Genomic DNA, 22,530 nt, shown 5'->3' on the forward strand with positions numbered 1-22,530 from the left:
AAGCTATTTACAACAAATAATTTGTATCTAAGTTATCTATAAGACTTCAGCGGTTCTTAAATACATACTGGCATTTTTTTTTTTTTTTTTTTTTTTGCGGTACGCGGGCCTCTCACGGTTGTGGCCTCTCCCGTTGCAGAGCACAGGCCCCGGACACGCAGGCTCAGCGGCCATGGCTCACGGGCCCAGCCGCTCCGCGGCATGTGGGATCTTCCCGTACTGGGGCACGAACCCATGTCCCCTGCATCAGCAGGCGGACTCTCAACCACTGCGCCACCAGGGAAGCCCTATACTGGCATTTTAAAATATGTAATATGGAAGAAATATTTAGAAAATTGTAATATTTCAGGTGGGATGAGTTATTACAGTCATTTTTTTAATGGCTAAGTAAAACAAAAGATAATAAGTAGAAATTTCCAGTCAATAAAAAGCATGATTTGATTTTAATAATTTTAATATTCATTAGCTAGACAGAAATTAACTCCCTATATTGGAAAAGAAAATATCAAATACTTGTGCCTTATGACATTGTCTCTTTGTTCTTCCATTAACTTCCTTTACTCATCAAAAAATCTACAAACAATAAATGCTGGAGAGGGTGTGGAGAAAAGGGAACCCTCTTGCACTGTTGGTTGGAATATAAATTGATACAGCCACTATGGAGAACAGTATGGAGGTTCCTTAAAAAACTGAAAATAGAACTACCATATGACCCAGCAATCCCACTACTGGGCATATACCCTGAGAAAACCATAATTCAAAAAGAGTCATGTACCGCAATGTTCATTGCAGCTCTATCTACAATAGCCAGGACATGGAAGCAACCTAAGTGTCCATCAACAGATGAATGGATAAAGAAGATATGGCACATATATACAATGGAATATTACTCAGCCATAAAAGGAACAAAACTGAGTTATTTGTAGTGAGGTGGATGGACCTAGAGACTGTCATACAGAGTGAAGTAAGTCAGAAAGAGAAAAACAAATACCATACGCTAACACATATATATGGAATCTAAAAAAAGAAAAGGAAAAAAAAAGGTCAGAAGAACCTAGGGGCAAGACGGGAATAAAGATGCAGACCTACTAGAGAATGGACTTGAGGATACGGGGGGCGGGAAGGGTAAGCTGGGACAAAGTGAGAGAGTGGCATTGACATATATACACTACCAAATGTAAAATAGCTAGTGGGAAGCAGCTGCATAGCACAGGGAGATCAGCTCAGTGCTTTGTGACCACCTAAAGGGGTGGGATAGGGAGGGTGGGATAGGGAGGGTGGGATAGGGAGGGTGGGCAGGAAGGAGATGCAAGAGGGAAGAGATATGGGGACATATGTATATGTATAACTGATTCACTTTGTTATAAAGCAGAAACTAACAAACCACTGTAAAGCAATTATACTCTAATAAAGATGTTAAAAAAAAACAAAAAACTGTTTTGTTACTTCATTCTTGAATGGTCCTACCTATACAGAGTGATGTCCTTTGTTAATAATTAATTTGTTCCAAATATCAGTAACCTGCCAAATATAAAATTAAGCAGATATAATTCTGGATCATTAATTAGTATTCTCTGAGCTAGTACTGATATTATTAGAGTAGGCTATGGATAAAATTAGATATTTTAAGCACCTCAAAAACACCTGGGACATTGCAGGTGCTCATTAAATGTTTGTTATTACACTAGAAACTAGAACTGACCGCTACCCAATACAAACTTACTGTTGATTAGTATCTTATTAGTGTGTCATAGGAGGGGGCTTCTTAGTGTCTTTGAAATACACTGAATAAATCTGCCATGCAAAGCAAAGGCTAATGCTTGTTAAAAATTATCATACTCTGGCTTCTTTCATTCAGCATAATTATTTTGAGAATCATCTGTGTTGTTGCATGTATCAATGGTTAATTCTTTTTTAGTGTTGAGCAATATTTCCCTAGGAATACTCTAGAAAAGAACAATTTTGAGCTTTCTCCTGTTAGGAGAAGAAAATTATCATGAATCACTGGAACTTCCATCTTTTTTAACAGTTAAATGAACCTTCTTGACCAAAATAGGCTGATATTACATACAACAACACAGATGGCTCTCAAAATAATTAGGCTGAGCGAAAGAAATCAGATTTTAAAAAGTAATACTGTATGATGATCTCTTTTACTTAAAACTCTAGAAAATGAAAACTAATCTATAGGTAAAAAGAAGCTGAGTTCGGGCACTGGGAAGGGGAGGAGGGAGGGATTACAGAAGGGCATGAGAAAACTTTCTGGGGTAATGGATATGTTTACTACTTTATGGTGATGATTAATGGGTGTGTACATGTGTCAGCTGTACATTTTAAATATGGAGTTACTGATTACTCTATGAAAATTATACCTCAATAAAACTGTTTTTAAAAGATAAATAATAATAACAACAATTATTTTTCCCTCCATATTCTACAAATGTTTATTGAGTGGGTTTCCTGTGCTGCGTTTGAGCAGCTCAGTAGAGATTTGGTCACATATAATTCTTGCCCCATGGAGTTTAGTTTAGAAAGGGAAACAGACATCCTTTAAATGTAAGTGTAATATGCATTACAAAGTGTATTGCGAAACTGCACAATAAAGAATTGAACCTAGTCTGGGGTTTAATCTGAGTGTTCCAAGACTTAAAAGATGAGAATCATATGGCCAGGCCAACAGTAGAAGAATGATCTTTTCTAGGCAAAGAGAATACAATATGCAAACCTTACAAGGTAGTAAGAAGTTTCTCATGTAGCATAAAAGGTCCATGTAACTCAAGAAGCCACCAGAGGGAGGGAGGGAGGGAGACACAAGTGGGAAGAGATATGGGAACATATGTATGTATATAACTGATTCATTTTGTTGTGAAGCTGAAACTAACACACCATTGTAAAGCAATTATACTCCAATAAAAAAAAAGAAGCCACCAGAGAAGACTGAGAAGGTATAGCAGGGAAAAAAGTGTGGATTATCGATTAGTAAAGCTCCTAAGTATATGCACTATCGGAGAAATACTAAAAATTATTCATCACTTATCTGAAATACAAATGTAACTGAGAATCCTTTATTTTTTATTTGCTAAATCTGGCAACCTTTGTTATCAGGGATGTCAAGAGTAGAAACTATTTCAAGGAAAACACAACAATTACAAATCCTGTTTATGGAGCATTGTGCCAAGTGCTTTACATGAATTATTTAATTTTATTTCCCTGTCTCTGCCAATGCCAGTGGTCACAGCTGGATCTACTGATGGCCTGATTTGAATTTCCTTATAACCTCAATTTGTTGTAGGCACTAGAATAGACACAGAAAGTTTTAATATTTTTCTTTCTCAAAAACCCATCCATATTGGCCTAGCATCTTTGTATTATCCCTACTTTGCTGACAGCAGAATTATTCGAGAACCATAATGTCTTTCTAGGACTAAGCCCCTGCCCTAAAGTTTTGTCTAATTAGATTTATGCAAGTGCTAGTTCTTCCCTGAGTAACAGGGTCTCATTCTTCACATTCTCTTAACCCCCGGAATTCTAAATCACAATTGGCTATCACCATCTTAATCCTAATCATGATAATATTTAACATTTGCAGAGTTATTATTATATGTCAGACGCTCTGCTGAGAGCCCTATATGAATTATCTCATTGCATTTCACAACAGTTCGATAATGTTAATTTCATCAATTAGTCTTCATACACATGAAGAAACTGACACCTGCAGTTAAACCATTTGCCAGGATAAGAAAATTGAGGCTCTCAGAAGTTGCTTGTCCAAGTTCAAAGTGAAATCCCTTGACCAAGACCACTCAGCTATAGAGTCAAGATTCAATTTACATGACTGTCAACTAAGCCCAGTCTCTTTTTTCTTTTCTATTTTTTTATTCTTTTAAGTCCAGTCTCTTAATAAATAACCCTATATTCTCCCCCATCAACTGACACATTTCCTTGTCATTTTCAAAGCCTGACTTTGGCCTGTTGTCTTGGCCATTTGTCCAAATGTCCCTCTAAGAAACAAGGATCTTTTGACAGGGTGGTCTTTGTGTCAGAGTCCCCCTTTTCATCAACCCGTTTTAGCATGTCTTGTATGCAAAGCAACTCTCATTACCTCAAATGTACCAACTCTACTGTACCTCTAAAAAATCCACATAACATTTGGGTTTAGGATTCTCCTTTATATCTCAAACTATGTGTGGAATTAAGGGAAATGAGATGAATTGTGTATCTGGATTAGATTGTGAATATATAGAAACATTCGTTTGTTTCATTTGTGAATGTAATACAGAAGCCTTTTCAAAAAATTTCTTTAAACATGTCTATTAACTCTCAGTATAGGCCCTGCTTCACTAAGCCTCCTTATTTTGACTACATTAGTACCTCCATTTCTGTTCCAGTTAGTTTATCAGACCGATAAAGTACAAAAAAAAATTGCTGATGAAACCATTTGAAATGGCAGATCAAATAACCTGGAAGATTTAAGGGAGATTATGTAGGCTCTAGGCAATCATTTGAGGGAGTTAAATCTCCAATGGCTTTAGAAAGATGCAAAAATTGCTTAACATTCTGGAATATAAGTTGAACGACATAAGAATGTTTAGAAAATAACGAAAAAAGATAATGCTAAAAATAAAAACACCTATTGTGGGACAGCATGTGACTGAAATAAATTTTTTCCCAGCAAGTAATTTTTTAAAAGTTTACTACACATTATTTTGGGACAGAAATGACATTCCAATATAGGATATACATTTGTTCTGAGGTGACATAAGTTCTAGATAGAAAAAAAAATACTAGGAAGCTGATAAATGGGAGTATTTTCCTGTTATAACTAAAAAAACGGTAAGTCAAATATAATGTAAAACTCTTAACTTGGTTCATTACAACTAAAGCTACCTGTGGAGTGCTGTTGAAATTAATCTGAGGAGCCCCAGATTAACATCATCTGATGTCTTAGATTCAGGCAAAGTAAAGCTTCCCCCATTAAACTGTATATTATTCAGGATGCTTTCATTGCAACAACAGACATCCAACTCAAGCTTACTTTATATAAAGCTTACTTGATGTAGCTCCTGTAACTGAAAGGCATGTAGCCTGGGATATGACTGTGCCCAGAGGTTCAAACAATGTCTTTATGTGCTGGTAGTTTTCTCTTCATCTTTAAGATCTGTATTTCTCCCTATTGGATTTACTATGTTTGGCCTTCTCCATGCCACCCTTTATAGTTTCTACCTCCCATCCCATTTGAAAGAGAGATACTCTCTTCCCAAGAGTTTGGGCAAAGGTTCTAGAATTAAGGTTGCTTACCCTGATTGGGTAAATAAGTCAATCCCTGAACCAGTCACTTTGGTGAAGGAGATATAACTAGCAGATTGTTAAGTATGCTTAGATCCAGAGGTGGATTGAGTTCTTACTCAAACCAGTGGGGCTAAAGGGAAGGCTGAATGCCTTGGAAACTGGATTAAGACACTATCGCTGGGCAAAGCAGGAAGGGGTGCTGGAGAGATCAAAGCCACAAATGTTCCCTTTACCTTTGTTCCATTTTCTCTCTCTAAATAATAAAAAAAAATGTTAAAACCTTCCTTTTTCCTCTGTATATTTACACTTCACTGTAGCTCACACAGCTAAGAGTAGTTCCTTGAATAGATTACAGTGTTTTAATTCTCTGAGTCTTTGTACATGCCAGTTCTTACTTCCTGGAATTCCTCTCTCCCTTATTCACTCTTTCTCACTCTATTGCATGACCAACTCCATTAATTCTCCATTTAAATGTCAGTTCCTCAAGGAAGTCTTGGAGTAAAGGTTCTGAGACTTTGATGTACCCATTGCCCTGTTAGATTAAAACCAAACGAAAGCCTTTGCCTCATGGCACATGAGAAAGCATTTGCATCACTGGAGACCAGAAGCCCAGATCTCATGAATGTGCTATATTGCAGCATAACCAATATTGAATGAGAATAGAAATGTACTGAAAATGGAGACGGGCAGAGAGGAATACAATCTGACAAGAGTGAGTTATTATGGCCAGACGGCAAAAAACAGCAAAGTTTGTTGGAGAGTGAAAAGTTAGAAAGGCAGTAACTCCACATTGGGTCTTTGTGTATTTTACAGTGTTCTATGGCTGCAATGAGCCAAGTATAAGCTGACATTTGAAAATTCAAAAAACCCAAAAGCAATAAAACCATGAAATCAGAAGTTACTGTATAACTTAACAACAACAACAAAATAAAATTCAAACATTCTGATGACTATTTCTAAAATACCTTCTATTCTCTTCTAAGAAAAAAATTTGAAAGAGAAAGAAATCAAAAAAGGAAAAAAAAAAAAAGATATTTCAGGCTCTTTTCCTAGGAGTTTCCAAACCATCACTTTTGGTCGTGTTCTGAAATTTTTTATACCTTTTTAAATTGAGGAATAATTGACATATAACACTATTTTGAGGTATAGTACAGAATGATTTGATATTTGTATATGTTACAAAATGATCACAATAAGTCTAGTTAACATCTGTCAACATGCATTGTTACAAAAAAATTTAGTCTTCATTTTTTTTGTAACTATGCACGGTGTTCTAAAATTTTTATACTAGCAAAATGTTCAGTGAAGGTAATGCTTTAACAATTCTTTTTTAGTTTTTTGTTTGTTTGGGGTTTTTTTGGGGGGTTTTTTTCAGAGCAAAATTCTTTTGAGTAAAATAAAGGGAATCTTGCTTTTGCTACCTGGTATGCTCTTCTCTCTGTCTTTGCTTAGCTAACTTCTACTCCACTTAAGATGTCATCTCAAATATCATTTTCTCCAAGAGAGGTTTTCCCTGAGCAATTTATCAAGATTTTGGTCTATCTGCAATGCTGTCTTATTAAATTTTCCTCACTTATCACATACTTTTACTTGGAGATTATTTGTTTTATGTCTGTCTCCCCTCACAGGCTGTGAGTTCATGACTGGCAGTGTTCATGCCTATCTTGTTCCCCCATAGTATATTCAGAGTGTAGCCTAGTTCCATAAAAGTCACTCAATAAATATCTGTGGAATGGATAAATGCAACGCATCCTCAAGACTCAGCATAAGTACTTGGAACTCCAGGGAGCTATCCTTGATGACATCTGCCTGTAGATGTCCTTGTTCTTATTTCCAGAGCAGTCTGCATATATACCACTATCATAGCATATATAACATTATACTATGTACTATGTAACATATGTACTATGAAGCCATCATTATTATTCTCTCTCACCTTCTAGAGGGTACTTAACACAGTTCCTGGAATACAAAGAATACTAGATTGAATGTTGTTGAAAGAATGAATGTATAAATGAACAACATAATGAATATGCCATACATCCACCAGACTCCCAGGCACCACACTCAGCATTACAGCCTGGCTGAGGATCCAAGGAACGGCCATGTTGAACACCTCTGAAATGCACTCTTCACTTGAAAAGGCTATTACCCAGACAGAAAAGATGCAATTATAATAGCCTCATCCTTTAAAAATAGTTTTAAAGGTAAGCTTTTAGTGTCCTCACTCCCTTATATGGTAAGAAAGTATTTTTAGCCACTTGATTCTAAAGTTTTTCAATGTGACAATATCATTAACTACACTTTTCATTATGTGAATGAAGGCAAATAGTTGACACATTCCTCATGGGGCAATGTGACTTCAGTATGATTCAGCGGCTTTTCACCTACATTAAGTGAGAGTGATTCACAACACCTGAGTGGCATGACCCCTCCTGAAAAGAAATATTAATGGAATATCCAAATCAAAACCTCCAGGTCCCTTTCAAATGAAAGGGATGAGGCTATCTATTCAAGAGTATTACTCCCTTTTTATTTGGGATTTAGAGGAGATTCCTATGCCTTTGAATAAAAGAACTTTCATGACTAATAAAATGCACTTTTATTAGCATCTAAGATATTACACCTGGATTGTGTGTGCACATAATTGGGTAATATGTCAACCTCACATATGGACATATGGCTTACATAAACAATATATACACAAATAGCATATACGTATATAATACCCTATCTATTAAACAGATATGTACTGAACCCCTATTATGTACCAACCATTATTCTAGGCCCTAGGAGTGCAGTGGTGAATGTAGCATAGAGAGTTCTTATCTTTGTGGAGCTAACAGTCTATTAACAGAAGATAAAATAAACAAATTTTTAAAATTGATGTTTTATAAGGGATTGAATAAGACAATATGGTAACTAAGGAGGGGACCCACTTTAGATATTTCATTTGTATACATATACATATGAGTAATATCCAAAATTTACTGAATATCTCAGTAAAACTTTAGCATATTTTTTAAAAAACTAGAGTTTAATAACTTAATTTTTAAGGAGTCTAAAAATAATTAAGGGTAGTTCCATGTTTAGGTATTTAAGAAGTCAAATATATTAACTGTGGTAGACTTAAAAAAAATCAGACGACTGCAAACATTCAGGTATTTCCAAAACTGTAGAATACTAAAGATGAGGCTGATATTAATGTGTTTTTAGAAAGTCATTCCCAAGTATGGCTCTGATAAGAATTATCTGAGGTGCTTTTGTAAAATATAGATTCTGGTTGCCCATCTTAAGATCTACATAATCACATTTTTTGTGGATGGGACCTGTCACTATAAGTGTTTAAATGCTCCCAAGGTGATTATGAAAACTGGCCAGATTTAAGATCTGTTCATCTAAGATGTTCAGTATATGCATATCCAGAAAATATTCAAAACAGTGCTTTCCAGACTCAGGGAAATAAACCTGCCCGTTTGGTAAAAATGCAACCTACAGTTCCCAGCCCAGATATTCTGACTCACTAGGCTTAGAGAGCTGTTTGTCCAGCTTTTATAAAACTCCCTAGAGAATTCTGATATGCAAATAAGTTTTTGGAAATCATTGTTTTGAATAAAATATATTAGACAGGAAAAACTGCCTACAGGCACAAGCATGGTAATTCTTTGCACAAACCTGGGGAAGCCTACCAGCAAAATTTCAAATAACTTCTTCCTATGAAGAAATGCTACACAGACTATGTCAACAACTAATGTGGCTTCATAAGAAAATGCTGTTTTGGAAGAAAAAGGAATACATGTGTATGATATCTGAGAGAAAAGTATATTTGGCTGGTTTTCATGAGTATCTACTGGTTATTGCATTTAGATGAAAACAGAGGTTGTTATTTACACACGAAAAGAGGAGATTTAAGGACTTTTCTGACATTGTTCCTTATGATAATTACTGGGCATGAAGACCATAGTCATAAATATGTCATTCACACAGACATGAAACTTAGTCTGCTTTGAGTTCCATTTTTCATGTTTGCTTCCCTATTACTTAGATAAAATATTTCTGCTCTCTACCCCTTTTCTAGCTTCATCTAGCTTAATTTTCTAATGAATTTTTGTTCCTCTCAATTAATCACTCACACCTATTGGAACAAGACATTCCCATCCTGAGCTGAGAATTATGGGAGAAGGAAAGGGTTTGAAGAGGCATCAATGTTGGACCAGGTGTAAGAAATAATGAAGGGAAAAGGTGTAGATGGTCAGAGAGATGGGGCTTCCTCACAGCACTCAAATGGGAGCCGTCTGGGTGGGAATGTGTATCACAGTGGCTTACTGTGAATATAAGAGATTTGTCATACCTTGGGTATCAGGCTTTGGAATAGGCAGGTGAGTGAAAGAGGCTCTATGAAAAGGAAGAGAAGAAATAGAGAGAGTGCACTACAGCCTATATTCACTGAAAAGTAAATACATTATAAACCTACAGTAATTTAAACTGTATAGCACTGAATAAGAATTGACCTATAACTTAATGAAAAGAATTAGAACTTCTAGAAAAAGAAGCAACAACATGTGAAAATAAAGGAGTCGTTTCAATTCAACTTAATATAGATTGTTATAATAATCAGAAATTGAGTAAAACATAGCAAAATTCAATATGCTGCTATTGTTAAAAATAATATCAAACATAATAAAAATGTGTGTGGGTCCTTATCCCATTCTTTCATCTTGGTTTTGATACTATACATCTTGAACTCACCAAATAGTTCACATCTTTGATGGCATCCCCCTGCACTTACTGTTTATTCTTCAGGCTTCCTTCTTTCTTTAAAGCTCCATTCTGGGAAGCCAAGTCTCTAGTCTGGGAAGTGCATTGGTTTCCTAGATATAGAACCAAAGAAAAGAATAAGAGATAGGAATTAATGTACCCTTTCCCATTACACAGTCACTTTCAGAAAAAAGAAATGTTTGCATTGACCTCAGGTTGACAATTATTAATATAAAATATCTCAGATTGTAGGTACATCCTACATTTGGCTTAAAATAAAGTTTTAAAAATTATTAAGAACATGAAATAAATTACAAAAAAGCCATTCCATAGATACTACCTAATAATATATAGTATGCTGGTTGATTTCTCTCAACCACACCATCTTTAGGTTTGCATTTACACTGGCCACCAATAGAATTTGACATTGTTTAACTTAAAATAGTAGAAATTCCTTCACATATTCAAGAATGCTGGGAATCATTTCATTTCTCGGACATAATTTTGCAAAATGGCAAGAGCATGATGTTTCTAAGGAAGATGCCTTTAAGTGACTCTGAAGCAATCACTATTTCTAGTTTTGTACCGAAATGAAGCCAAAAATATAATTTTATTATAGGTCTCTGACAAATAAATAGCAGAAAATAACCCACTCCAAAAAAACGAACCAAAAAATCCTGTTTGCTTATGTTCCTACAGCATCGTATCAGTGTGTAAAGCCTGACACATTTAGATATAATGTTTTCATCTGAGCACTTATTCCAGGCACCTATAAACATGTGTAAACAGATTAAAGGACAACAATTATCCTAAGTTGCCTATTTTTTTGGCAGATGCAAATATAACAAGACTTTCTTATAATTTATGTTACTACTTGATTTTAAAAATACACACTTTATGATTTGTTGCAGGACACTGCTATGAATAATCAATAGTTAATTAAAAACATTAGTCAACCAGAACATTTTTTAAAAAGGTAATTATTAAATGAATCTATAACTGATTTTTCCCAAGTGGCTTAATGACAAAGGAGAACATATTAATTAAATAAAGTTATTTTGAAAAGCATCCTTTCCATGGCCTCGTTTCTCCAGTTCTAACAAAGATGTTTCTAGTGATGGTATTCTCCACAAGTGAACATTGAACACATCATTCAAATATAATTTCAAACTATTTTCCTGTTCTACTTAATCCTCTCATTTTTCCAACTATAAAGGCCGAATATACTATCTACATAGTCTTTCTCTCTGATAGATCCGACAAGTAAAGCAATCTTTCTGAAAACTTTCTTACACATGAAAAGGATCAAGCCTTCTATTAATTTTTAAAAAATATTTTTCAACTTCTACGTGGAAAACCTTGACAATTTTCAAAAAAATATTCTCTATTTGACTTTTTCTCTCACTCCTCCAAAGCTCCTAAAAGTCTAAGAATGGAAATCTACTGCATTAACTTATATACATATCAGCTGTTACTATCTATATTGGGGAATATTCTTTCATCTCTTTTATCAGGTTTCAAATGGATTAAAAGTTAATTGAAAAAGTATTCAAAAGAAAGACAGTGAAAAAAAAAAGACAGTGACACAAGGTCAAATAAGTTTTTAAAGATACAAAGTTTCATATTTTTTATATTGGAACAGATGCCCAATTCAAGAAAAATTTCCTAGTGACTAAAGAATGCAGGGAAAATTTTATCTATCTATAACCTGACTATAATGTGGAAAAATTAAATAAACCTTTTGCAGATCCACTTTATTGAGTAGGTTAACAGTATTTGTGATTACAGCCTTCAAGGTCCCCTAGTATTATACACGAGCTTGATCTATTTTTTAAAGTGCCCTTCACAGCATTCTTTACTTACAGACTAGGACCTGCTCTACTCTTGCTTGTGTTTTTCTTTCTGCCTATTTTGCCTTTCTCCTTATCTCCACGTTCTAAAATACTCCATACCCAGTGATATCATCTCAAAACCTTTCCTCTCTCAGGTCACCTTCCCCAGCTGCCTGACTGGGTATTATATTTTCTTGCTGATACTTAGAGCTTAATCTACATGTATTATGATTATGCATATGTTTGTTCTATGTATTCATCAATAGTTTAAGATGGTAAAACCACAGATATATCTGAGTCATCCTTAGCTCCCATAGTACAATTATATGCACAAAATAAACATGTTGCCTTGAATGAATTTGAATTTGGCTCCTTAATCTGTGGAAAGAGCATGAAGTTTTGGTTAAATGTATTCTGACTCCCAACAACTAGAGCCATTCCTGATATGTGTGTACCTGTAGTCGTAAAGTAAGTTCCAACTTGAAAAAAATATGTTCTCAGTTATTATTATAATTCAATCTAATGTTGAAGTGTTTCAAACTACTGTCAAAATCTCACTATGGGGTTTCAGTTCAGTGACTAAGAAGACAAGACAGAGGAAAGAAAACAAAACATATCTAAAGTTCATGAAAATGTTTTGAGGTCATCTTGAAAGCTGTACTATAGAAAGAGTCTATGAAAATATAAGTAATGACTACACCAATAGCTCCTTTTCTGAGAGAAAAATAACAATGAGGATAAATATTTCTTTAGTACTTGCTCTATAACAAACATGTGCTAAGCACATTAGATTTATAACTTAATTTGTTATATAGTAGTCCTAGATTACTACATAGCACTAATTTGTAATAATCCTATGCATTATTGTGAGCATGCCCATTTTACAGATAAGAAACTGAGTGTGAAAGAAAAATTGCATACTCACTGAATACACTTCTCCACAATTCCCAATGTTCCTGTGGGAAACAGGAATGTAACTTGTTCTGGACCATGGACTATGTTTGGAATTGATTGGTGCTAATCCAAATATTTAGAATGGGTGTGAGTTTGCTTAGCTCTTTCTTCCCCTGGAAGCTATCTGTTGAGATGATGATGTCACAAGATTGAATCATGCTGGGAAGATGAGTTATATGTGGCATTAAGCTACCCTCGAGTCACTGATCTGCATCAGATTAAATGAGCAAGAAATACATCTTTGTTGTGTTAAACCACTAAATTTGGGGGCCTTATTTGTTACCACAGCATAACCTAGCCAACCCTAATTAATACTCTGAGATCCCAAAATGTATTGTAAGTTGTAATTTTGGGAAAAAGTTGAGTAATTTTGAGTTAAGTTCAAAGCTTATAATCTTGCACAGTATGCTTCTTGAAAGAAAGCAGTTCCAAGTGGTTTCTCCTGAACAGTATTGCTCATGTCATGTGTGCAGCATCAACAAAATATCCCCGGCTTTCTTTGGTGGGAACAGTGACTAGTGCCCAAGCCAAAGTCACTCTGTGAAGACCTGGATATGAGGAAAGTTGATGCTCTCTGAGATGGCACATTACCCTAATAAGACTGACACTCCAGGAAGTATAAATTCCAGGTGCCCAGGAAGAAGCAGGTTACTGGAGCTCAGACTGAATTCTTTGAATAATGCTGAGCTCAGCTTCCACCTTTCCATGCGACCACCTATGCTACATGGGAAGTGTGAGATCCAGAAGAAATGTTAAGGTACTAAGGCTGTTTCCCCTGCTACTTTCCTTTCTCTGTGTCCTTATTATAAATCCACAGTAACAAAGACAATCTGGGGTTGACTCTTTTTGGAAACCATAAAGAGTCTAAGTAATGAAGATACTATTCCTTTTCTAAACAGCATGTTTTCAAAGGCTGGAATGATACATGTTCATTAGCCTAGATGTCGTACAAATTACAGCCTAAGCACAGTGCACTTTTATAGTGGTGTTTCACAATTACATTTCCAAACACAGATATCAATTTACAGTTAGTGAGAAAAAAATATCTCAGAACAAATGATAATCCAGGGATTCAGAAATGTTACGAATTGTGTTGCTTTTCTAACTTCCAAGTTTGCTTGTGTGTGTGTCTGTATCTGTGTGCCTGTGTGTGTCTCTATCAGAAACTAAAAGGAATGTTGCTGTCTCTTTTCACAAGAAAGCCCAGTTTATCTTTAAAAAGACAGCTTTGCAACTAAAATGACCTAGAAGGACACGTACTTCTTGGCATACTAATTGCTTTTGCCTTGAGATGGGAGAAATACTTTGTAGCTGGCTTTACATTTCCTAAGCTACATATGTAGACACCCCCAATCCAGGAGGGAAATTTCACTTAATGTGCTTTGGGACTTTCAGAAATGATTACACACTGGACCTTCAGGTACCACTATGCTTTCAGCATGTAGCTTTGTAAATGTGATAATTCTTTTTATAGATATGTGAGTGCTCAGTTGAAAAATACTAGAAGAAGGGAGGAAAATTCAAGGTTTATGGGCCATGGCAAGCTACAAAAGTGATTAAATTTTTTTTTAACTTTTAATTAATAGTACTTGGTTTCTTCAAACATTCAGATAGAAATTATAGATGCCATCATTATTAAAATGACGAGTTTACTGGCATTGGAATATAAAGTTATACACAATGGGAAAACAATTAAAAACCCAAAAGCTTATATTTTCTTTGTTTATAAAAAGGTAAGCACCAGAGGGCAAAGAGTGGAAGCAAGAAGAACTACAATACTGCAGCTGGTAGAACAAAAAACACACTCACAGAAAGATAGACAAGATGAAAAGGCAGAGGGCTATGTACCAGATAAAGGAACAACATAAAACCCCAGAGAAAAAACTAAATGAATTGGAGACAGGCAACCTTCCAGAAAAATAATTCAGAATAACGATAGTGAAGATGATCCAGGACCTTGGAAAAAGAATGAAGGCAAAGATCGAGAAGATGCAAGAAATGTTTAACAAAGAGTTAGAAGAATTAAAGAACAAACAAATAGAGATGAACAATACAATAACTGAAATGAAAACTACACTAGAAGGAATCAATAGCAGAATAACTGAGGCAGAAGAACGGATAAGTGACCTGGAAGACAGAATGGTGGAATTCACTGCCACGGAACAGAATAAAGAAAAAGGAATGAAAAGAAATGAAGACAGACTAAGAGAACTCTGGGACAACATTAAATGCAACAACATTCGCAATATACGGGGTTCCAGAAGGGGAACAGAGAGAGAAAGGACCTGACAAAATATTTGAAGAGATTATAGTTGAAAACTTCCCTAACATGGGAAAGGAAATAGCCACCCAAGTCCAGGAAATGCAGAGAGTCCCATACAGGATAAACCCAAGGAGAAACATGCCAAGACACATAATAATCAAACTGGCAAAACTTAAAGACAAAGAAAAATTATTGAAAGCAGCAAGGGAAAAATGACAACATACAAGGGAACTCCCATAAGGTTAACAGCTGATTTCTCAGCAGAAGCTCTACAAGCCAGAAGGGAGTGGCATGATATACTTAAAGTGATGAAAGGGAAGAGCCTATAACCAAGATTACTCTACCTGGCAAGGATCTCATTCAGATTCGATGGAGATATCAAAAGCTTTACAGACAAGGAAAAGTTAAGAGAATTCAGCACCACCAAACCAGCTTTACAACAAGTGCTAAAGGAACTTCTCTAAGTGGGAAACACAAGAGAAGAAAAGGACCTACAAAAAAACCCCAAAATAATTAAGAAAATGGTCATAGGAACATACATAACAATAATTACCTTAAACGTGAATGGCTTAAATGCTCCAACCAAAAGACACAGGATTGCTGAATGGATACAAAAACAAGACCCATCTATATGCTGTCTAACAGAGACCCACTTCAGACCTAGGGACACATACAGACTGAAAATGAGGAGATGGAAAAAGATATTCCATGCAAATGGAAATCAAAAGAAAGCTGGAGCAGCTATACTCATATCAGATAAAAGAGACATTAAAATAAAGAATGTTACAAGAGACAAGGAAGGACACTACATAATGATCAAGGCATCAATCCAAGAAAAACATATAACAATTATAAATATATACACACCCAACATAGGAGCACCTCAATACATAAGGCAACTGCTAACAGCTATAAAAGGGGAAATCAACAGTAACACAGTAACAGTGGGGGACTTTAACACCTCACTTACACCAATGGACAGATCATCCAAAATGAAAATAAATAAGGAAACAGACGCTTTAAATGACACAATAGACCAGATAGATTTAATTCGTATTTATAGGACATTCCATCCAAAAACAGCAGATTACACTTTCTTCTCAAGTGCAAACAGAACATTCTCCAGGATTGATCACATCTTGGGTCACAAATCAAGCCACAGTACAGTTAAGAAAATTGAAATCACCGACCACAATGCTATGAGATTAGAAATTAATTACAGGGAAAAAAAACATAAAAAACACAAACACATGGAGGCTAAACAATACGTTACTAAATAACCAAGAGATCACTGAAGAAATCAAAGAGTAAATCAAAAAATACCTAGAGACAAATGACAATGAAAACACGATGATCCAAAACCTATGGGATGCAGCAAAAGCAGTTCTAAGAGGGAAGTTTATAGCTATACAAGCCTACCTCAAGAAACAAGAAAAATCTCAAGTAAACAATATAACGTTACCCCTAAAGGAGCTAGAGAAAGAAGAACAAACAAAACCCAAAGTTAGCAGAAGGAAAGAAATCATAAAGATCAGAGCAGAAATAAATGAAGCAGAAACAAAGAAAACAATATCAAAGATCAATAAAGTAAAAGCTGGTTCTTTGAGAAGATAAACCATATTGATAAACCATTAGCCAGACTCATCAAGAAGAAGAGGGAGAGGACTCATATCAACAAAATTAGAAACGAAACAGGAAAAGTTACAACAGACACCGCAGAAATAAAAGCGTCGTAAGAGACTACTACAAGCAACTCTATGCCAATAAAATGGACAACCTGGAAGAAATGGACAAATTCTTAGAAAGGTATATCCTTCCAAGATTGAACCAGGAAGAAATAGAAAATATGAACAGACCAATCATAAGTAATGAAATTGAAACTCTGATTAAAAATCTTCCAACAAACAAAAGTCCAGTACCAAATGGCTTCACAAGTGAATTCTATCAAACATTTAGAGAAGAGCTAACACCCATTCTTCTCAAACTCTTCCAAAAAACTGCAGAGGAAGAAACACTCCCAAACTCATTCTATAAGGCCACCATCACCCTGATACCAAAACCAGACAAGGATACTACAAAAAAAGAAAATTACAGACCAATATCACTGATGAATACAGATGCAAAAATCCTCTACAAAATACTAGCAAGAGAATGCAACAACACATTAAAACCATCATACACCATGATCAAGTGGGATTTAGCCCAGGGATGCAAGGATTCTTCAGTATATGCAAATCAATCAATGTGATAAACCATATTAACAAACTGAAGAATAAAAACCATATGATCATCTCAACAGATGCAGGAAAAGCTTTTGACAAAATTCAGCACCCATTTATGATAAAAACTCTCCAGAAAGTGGGCACAGAGCAAACCTACCTCAACATAATAAAGGCCATATACGACAAACCCACAGCAAACATCATTCTCAATGGTGAAAAACTGAAAGCATTTTCACTAAGATCAGGAAAAACACAAGGATGTCCACTCTCACCACTATTATTCAACATAGTTTTGGAAGTCCTGTCCACGGCAATCAGAGAAGAAAAAGAAATAAAAGGAATACAAATTGGAAAAGAAGAAGTAAAACTGTCACTGTTTGCAGATGACATGATACTATACATAGAAAATCCTAAAGATGCCACCGGAAAACTACTAGAGCTAATCAATGAATTTGGTAAAGCTGCAGGATGCAAAATTAATGCACAGAAATCTCTGGCATTCCTATACACTAATGATGAAAAATCTGAAAGAGAAATTAAGGAAACACTCCCATTTACCCCTACAACAAAAAGAATAAAATACCTAAGAATATACCTACCTAGGGCAACAAAAGACCTGTATGCAGAAAACTATAAGACATTGATGAAAGAAATTAAAGATGATACCAACCGATGGAGAGATATACCATGTTCTTGGATTGGAAGAATCAATGTTGTGAAAATGACTATACTACCCAAACCAATCTACAGATTCAATGCAATCCCTATCAAATTACCAATGGCCTTTTTTACGGAACGAGAACAAAAAATCTTAAAATTTGTATGGAGACACAAAAGACCCCAAATAGCCAAAGCAGTCTTGAGGGAAAAAAACAGAGCTGGAGGAATCACACTCCCTGACTTCAGACTATACTACAAAGCTACAATAATCAAGACAATATGGTACTGGCACAAAAACAGAAACATGGATCACTGGATCAGGATAGAAATCCCAGAGATAAACCCATGCACCTATGGTCAACTAATCTATGACAAAGGAGGAAAGGATATACAATGGAGAAAAGACAGTCTCTTCAATAGGTGGTATTGGGAAAACTGGACAGCTACATGTAAAAGAATGAAATTAGAACACTCCCTAACAGTGTACACAAAAATAAACTCAAAATGGATTAGAGACCTAAATGTAAGACCAGACACTATAAACTCTTAGAGGAAAACATAGGAAGAACACTCTTTGACATAAATCACAGCAGGATCTTTTTTGATCCACCTCTTAGAGTAATATAAATAAAAACAAAAATAAACAAATGGGACCTAATCAAACTTCAAAGCTTTTGCACAGCAAAGGAAACCATAAACAAGACAAAAAGACACCCTCAGAATGGGAGAAAATATTTGCAAATGAATCCACGGACAACTGATTAATCTCCAAAATATATAAACAGCTCATGCAGCTCAATATTGAAAAAACAAACAACTCAATCCAAAAATGGGCAGAAGACCTAAATAGACATTTCTCCAAGGAAGTCATACAGATGGCCAAGAAGCACATGAAAAGCTGCTCAACATCACTAATTATTAGAGAAATGCAAATCAAAACTACAATGAGATATCACTTCACACCAGTTAGAATGGGCATCATCAGAAAATCTACAAACAACATATGCTGGAGAGGGTGTGGAGAAAAGGGAACCCTCTTGCACTGTTGGTGGGAATGTAAACTGATACAGCCATATGGAGAACAGTATGGAGGTTCCTTAAAAAACTAAAAATAGAATTATGATATGATCCAGCAATCTCACTACTGGGCATATACCCAGAGAAAACCATAAAGTAAAAAGACACATGCACCCCAATGTTAGTTGCAGCACTATTTACAATAGCCAGGTCATGGAAGCAACCTAAATGCCCATCGACAGACGAATGGATAAAGAAGATGTGGTACATATATACAATGGAATATTTCTCAGCCATAAAAAGGAACAAAATTGGGTCATTTGTAGAGATGTGGATGGATCTAGAGACTGTCATACAGAGTGAAGTAAGTCAGAAAGAGAAAAACAAATATCGTGTATTAGCGCATATATGTAGAACCTAGAAAAATGGTACCGATGAACCGGTTTGCCGGGCAGAAATTGAGACAAAGACGTAGAGAACAAACGTATGGACACCAAGGAGGGAAAGCGGTAGGGGGTGTGGGTGGTGGTGTGATGAACTGGGTGATTGGGATGGACATGTATACACTGATGTGTATAAAATTGATGACTAACAAGAACCTGCTGTATAAAAAAAAAAAAAGTATGCATCAGCTTTAGGAGATTTTAAAATTTCCCCCGTATAGGACATTATAATCAAGAACATAGCTGGTACCACCATTTTCAAGTACCTAATTTTCCAGTTTTGCCTGCTCAGAATCCATTCCCACTGCTACTGGTAATAGAATGTATTTTATTTGAGAATCATCTCCCCCACCCTCAGTTCATGTAACTTAATTTATCTGACAGTACCTCTTGTTCAAGGAGATAGTATGTGACCAAGGTTTGTAAATCAGAGCATAAATGATCCCCTAGTATAAATGGTTAGTTCAGGTACAGAAACAATCCAACTCAGACTAATGAAGTTCAATTCCAAAACATTTGTTGCCATGAAGAAGAGAGACTCTAAATTAGACCTAGAGCTTGGAGAGTGATTTGCCTGAGTGTGAAGCCAACACAAAAGGAAGCTAAAAGACAGAGAGAGAAATGGCTCTTGATATCACATGAGCCCCTCGATCCAGCTACTACTGTACTACCTGGAGTTTTTCAGTGACTAGAGGCAATAAAGACTCTTATTTTGCTTAATTGAGTTTGGTTTCAGTTTTAGTCACTTTTATTTGTGTTCCAATGTATGCAATTAAGAAAATGTGGCAAGTAAAACGATCCTTGATGACCATACTTTTTTGGCAGGATCTGAAATTCACATACTACATGTCAATCAACATCTGGAAAAGGCCCATTGCTATTGATAAGACTGATTTCCTTCTGGCTTGCCGTAAATGGTCCATCTCTTGTTTCTCTTTCATTCATTCATTGAGGAAATATTTGAAGTCCACTATGTGGTAAGTTCTTACACTATCAAGGGTAATACAAGTCTGTGAACAACACCATAAAGTCCTGACCCTCACACAGTTTTATGTCTAGTGAGGTAGGCAGACCATGCTTCATGATAAATAAGACTAGACAGCAAAGGCTGGTGTGGGTGTATAGGAGCACATAGGAGAGCACATAACTCAAATTCAGGGGCTCAGCAAAGGTTCCAAGACGAGGTACCACATAAGACCAAAGGATGTGTACAAGTTGTCACCAACTGTATGCATGAGACAATCTTACTGAAAGAGAAAATACGAAAGGAGCAGCAGGTTTGAGGGGCTCGGGAAGCAGGGAAGTAAAATTTTAGAGAAAGATATCCGAGAGTAAATACTAGGGATTTGGCTCTAGAGTCCTAGAGATGAAGATGTGTGAATCATCTGCATAATATTGGAGTTTGAGGCCATGAGAGTAAAGGAGTTTCCTAGAAAATGTAGAGACTGGAGAAAAGCAGGCTTCATGCAGACTCCAGGGAAAGACTAACATGGTCAAAGGGCCCTAACAGGGTCAAAGGAAACAAAGAATTATCCACAGCAGGAGATAGAAGAACAGCAAGTCGAGTGTCACAGGAGCCAAGAGAATGTGTTTCAAGGAGGAAGTATTTGTTCTCAACAGTGACAAACAGTGTAGAAAAGTCAAATAAGGCCTGAAAAGTGGTCACTGCATTTAACATTGGGAGAATGGTTCATATCTTGGTTTTTGAGATCATTTTCAATGGAGTGGTAAGTACAGAAGACAAATTACCATGTGTTAAATGTTTGGTGAATAAGAGGTATTAGATTGGGAAAATTATATATGAATATGAATATGTATTTGTTTAAGTTGACAGATATTTGAGCATCTTTAAATTTTTCTTTTAGGAAGAAAGTGGCAGAAGGAGAGGTTTCAGATCTAAGAGAGAAAAAAATTGCTAATAGATAATTAGGCACAAAGGACACGAGATGGAGATATACAGAAACTAGCTTACCTTTCTCCCTGTATTGAAAAATACAAAGCATGGCATTGCCACGAGCAATAGTAAATCTTCACATACCTAAATATTATATAGCTCAGCTCAGGTAATCATCCCTTCCTTGTCTTCTTTGTCTTCAAAATTCCTGAAGGATTCTGGAATCAGATGTTGGCACATTATGCACTGGATCGTTTTACCTCTTCTCTTAAAAGAACAGAAAATAAAGACAATCTAGGTAAGCAGACATGCCACTTTCTCATCATACTTTCATAATTTATGCACAGACACATCTTTTTATAGAAAAAGAAGTAGGGAAGAGTTCCAAATTGCATGATTTTTTTGACTTTATAAATTACTATGAAAATACATACATACACACACCACACAAAAACCTTATCTCTTTCTGTTTTTACCTACTCTATCTGTCTTTCCAACTATCATCCATCTTTCTTCACCCACTTATTTTCTGTTTCCGATGAGAAAATTCAACTCTGTAATTCCTCCATATTTTATGTGTATCTTGTGTTTCTTCACTAACTCTCTATTCAGTATATTCAAAATAAATATGTGGAAATATTTCTTCAGTGGACAATCAGGAATGAAACCTTCAAGAGATCCGTAAAAATATATCTGAGGAAGTTACTCTATTAACAATACAAATAGGCAGATGTCCTCTGTAAATACAAGTATTTGACTGATTTTAGAAATATACTTTACTCTCTAGGGAAAAATATTTGGATTCTGAATTAAAGCATTCAAGCACAGATAAATTCAGCAGATAATTAATTAGCTCTTTATACAACTATCTCATAGTCCAATCCACAAATAAATTATACAGTATACAACGTACAATTAATTTGTGAAAAGCTCATTAATTCCATTGCTGTCTTAACCAATGCTCAAAAAGAATACTGAAGATATTGCTACTACATGGCTTAAAGCCATAAGTATCTTCCACATTCAATCCAAAGGACGTTTCATGACAGATGGAATAAAAATGACATGGACTTACAGCCATCCGAAAATGACCTTATAGTTTGGTAAATTTATAAGCTATTCCCACTTAAATAACTTTTTAAAAGTATCACAGACATTTTCAATTTCTTCATATATCTTTCTTTGGGCAGATGGAAGA

General features: G+C 35.6%; 1 long non-coding RNA gene across 1 annotated transcript in view; it reads right to left on the reverse strand.

The window, feature by feature from the left end:
- The window catches only part of LOC132597026 (uncharacterized), a 256,998-nt gene that overhangs the window by 217,534 nt on the left and 16,934 nt on the right, over positions 1 to 22,530 (reverse strand). The window contains exons 2-3 of the long non-coding RNA XR_009563318.1: positions 21,477 to 21,599; positions 10,079 to 10,160 (exon numbers count right to left, since the gene is read on the reverse strand). This is a non-coding gene — a long non-coding RNA (uncharacterized lncRNA). The remainder of the gene's footprint in view (positions 1 to 10,078; positions 10,161 to 21,476; positions 21,600 to 22,530) is intronic.

Source organism: Globicephala melas, chromosome 3 (assembly GCF_963455315.2).
Source record: "Globicephala melas chromosome 3, mGloMel1.2, whole genome shotgun sequence".
In the NCBI taxonomy this organism is placed as follows: Eukaryota; Metazoa; Chordata; class Mammalia; order Artiodactyla; family Delphinidae; genus Globicephala; species Globicephala melas.